Here is a 3,656-nt window from a genome sequence, read left to right on the forward strand (position 1 = left end):
GGCGTGGGAAGCACCTCCATATTGTCTTATGTTTCGGTATACACGGCTAATATCTCCGGCTCTGTTTTTATTTGATACATATTAGAAAAACATCATAAAGTAGGTTTTTTCAACCGAGTTTCATCAATTTATTCAACGTTTAATGGGACTTTTGGAGTTTTCCGTTCTCTGCGTTGAGAGAAATTGGGAACGTCATCAACATTGGCTAGCCTTGTGGAGCGAATTCGACAGGAGAGAAGGACATTCTAAAACCAAACAACGATTTATTCTTGACCAAGGACTCCTTGTACAAGATTCTGATGGAAGCTCAGCAAAAGTAAGAACAATTTATGATGTTATTTCGAATTTCTGTGTAAAATGTTGATTCCTATTATTCGCCGTTTTGGCGGGCGCTGTCTCGCAATAACGTAAGCTGTTTGTTATGGTAAAGTTATTTAAAAACAATCTAACACGGCGGTTGCATTAAAACTTCTTCTCAATAGGGGGTGCTGTTTGCACTTTGTAATAATTTCGTTCCCAAATTAAACTGCCTCGTACTCAATTCTTGCTCGTACAATATGCATATTATTATTACTATTGGATAGAAAACACTCTCTAGTTTCTAAAACCGTTTGAATTATATCTGTGAGTAAAACAGAACTCGGGTTGGAGCCTTTTTCCTATGTGGATGTGAGAATGCAGAATTCTGCAAGCTGTTCCCAGGTCAGTTTATTAATTTGCCTGTCTTCTATTGGTTGAGATGCACTGCATATGCCTTCCCCTGGATGTCAGCGAATAGTGAGACTTGAAATGGAGTCTCTAGGCAGATCTGAGAGGTTATAAATGGCTTGGGAAGGAAAGGTCCGATCTTTGCTCTCTTCGCTCTGACGCAGGAAGGACCTTGGCATATCGTACTAGAAAGCTTCGGTTATAGCTCTTAGATATATCCGGCTGTGTTTTTATTCGATATAGGCGTTAAAGACATCATGTTGTTATTTTAAACCGAGTTATATCAGTTTATGTCAGTATATTGCGATTTTCGGGTATTTATTTGTGTTACGTTCTAGGGGGTTGGGTATGTCTGGCCCACATGGCTAATGTTTACTGCTAATTGCAACGTTGAAGACTACATTCTACAACCGAGCAACGATTATTTTGGACAAAGGACACCTTTCCCAAGATTCTGATGGAAGCACATCAAAAAGTAAGAACTATTTATGCTGTTAATTCGTTGTTCTGTTGAAAAATGTAAAATGCATAATCCGCCATTAATTTCAGTGCGGTCTCGCTTTAATGCACGCTGTATGTTGTAGTAACGTTAATTTAAAAAATGTAACACAGCGATTGCATTAAGAACTAATGTATCTTTCATTTGCTGTCCAACCTGTATTTTTTAGTCAAGTTTATGATTAGTTATCGATTAGAATAGGTGCCTCTCCCAAGATTTCTCTCGACATTTTGTTGGCAGCTTGGCTACTTTTCTCATTGTATAACCACTATTTGTGCCGCTAAATATGCACATTTTCGAACAAACTCTATATGTATTGTGTAATATGATGTTATAGGACTGTCATCTGAAGAATTCTGAGCAGGTCAGTGAAAAAATTAATATCTTTTGGTGGTTTATACGTTATCGCTATTTTTGGCTTGAATCAATGCTGTTGTGTGGTTTGCTATTGTGGTAAGCTAATATAATGCTATATTGTGTTTTCGCTGTAAAACACATAAAAGATCGGAAATATTGGCTGGATTCACAAGATGTTTATCTTTCATTTGCTGTACACCATGTATTTTTCATAAATGTTTTATGATGAGTATTTAGGTATTTCACGTTGCTCTCTGTAATTATTCTGGCTGCTTTGGTGATATTTTTGATGGTAGCTGCAATGTAAAACTATGATTTATACCTCAAATATGCACATTTTCGAAGAAAACATAAATTTATTGTATAACATGTTATAAGACTGTCATCTGATGAAGTTGTTTGTTGGTTAGTGACTAATTATATCTCTATTTGGTCGGTTTTGTGATAGCTACCTATGCGGCACAACATTTTTGAAAATATGCGGTTGAGTCTTTTGCTATTGTGGTTAGCTAATAGAAGTACATATTGTGTTTTCGCTGTAAAACATTTTAAAAATCGGAAATGATGGCTGGATTCACAAGATGTTTATCTTTCATTTGCTGTATTGGACTTGTGATTTCATGAAAATTGTATTATATGATATCCCTGTCGCATTAGGCTAGGCTATGCTAGTCAGCTTTTTTGATGAGGAGGATCCCGGATCCGGGAGAGAGAAGCGGTAGAGGTAATAGAAGAAGTTACAGGTCTGTGAGAGCCAGAAATCTTGCTTGTTTGTAGGTGACCAAATACTTATTTTCCACCATAATTTGCAAATTAATTAATTAAAAATCCTACAATGTGATTTTCTGGATTTTTTTTCTCTCATTTTGTCTGTCATAGCTGAAGTGTACCTATGATGAAAATTACAGGCCTCTCTCATCTTTTTAAGTGGGAGAACTTGAACAATTGGTGGCTGACTAAATACTTTTTTGCCCCACTGTACATACACTGCTCAAAAAAATGAAAGGGAACACTTAAAACCTGTTTGGGCTGCAAGCTGAATATTGAAAAAAATGGAAAATGTGTGCACATTTTCAAACGGCCTCCTAAGAAACTTTTTATTTTCCAATATGCATATATTTACTACTGTTGGATAGATAACAGTCTATAGTTTCTAAAAAGGTTTGAATTGTTTCTCTAAGTCGAACAGAAATATTTTTACAGCCATTTTCCCAGCCGAATTGAGATTTCCAAAATGCGATGTGTCTCTTTAAGACCTTCTCTATAAAAGGCCCTTTGACTTGGGACCATAGGAACACGTCACACGCCTTCGTCAGGCTGTAATGCGGAAGTGAGAATTGAAAGGAGTCGAATATCTCGTCCATGGACTGAATAACACACCTTCTTGTGAGACCTGCGCAGTTAAAACAAAATTCCGGGCGCGAAGCATAATTTGGTCTCGGCTTCTGGAACAAGGTAGATAACGGTGAATATGATGTCTGACTACGATATTATTTGATACATGTCACAAAATCATCCTAAAGTATGTTTTTTCAATATACTTTAATTATATTATTGCAATTTATTCTGGACTTTAGATGTGATACGACGGAAGAATTTTTTGAAGAAACGCTGTGTAGCGCCGCAATGCTATTGTGCATGCTAACCAAAGAGGGAAATAATTCGTTCTGGAACCCAACTAAAGACTCTACTGGACATTGGACCCCGTTACAACATTCTGATGGAATATCAACAAAGATAAGACCCAATTTGGGATGCTTTTTCATATATCTGTTGAGCTGTGCTGTGCTAAGTGGGCTAACTGTGCTAGGCTAGCGCTTGACCAATGCTAGTGCTGACTTATGCTAGCTTATGTTGTTAGCTAATATAACGATATATTGTGTTTTCGCTGTAAAACACTTCAAAAATCGGAAATGTTGGCTTTATTCACACGATATCTGTCTTTCATTAGCTATCCACCATATGTTTTTCTGAAATGTTTTATGAGGTGTAATTAGTAGCCGACGTTGGTGTATGTATTTTCTCTGGCTACTCCCGTCTGGATTCAGACTCTAGCTATGTGTTAGCATTTTTGGGTAGCATCAATGTAAAA

This window comes from Salvelinus fontinalis, chromosome 3, assembly GCF_029448725.1.
Source record: "Salvelinus fontinalis isolate EN_2023a chromosome 3, ASM2944872v1, whole genome shotgun sequence".
Taxonomy (NCBI): domain Eukaryota; kingdom Metazoa; phylum Chordata; class Actinopteri; order Salmoniformes; family Salmonidae; genus Salvelinus; species Salvelinus fontinalis.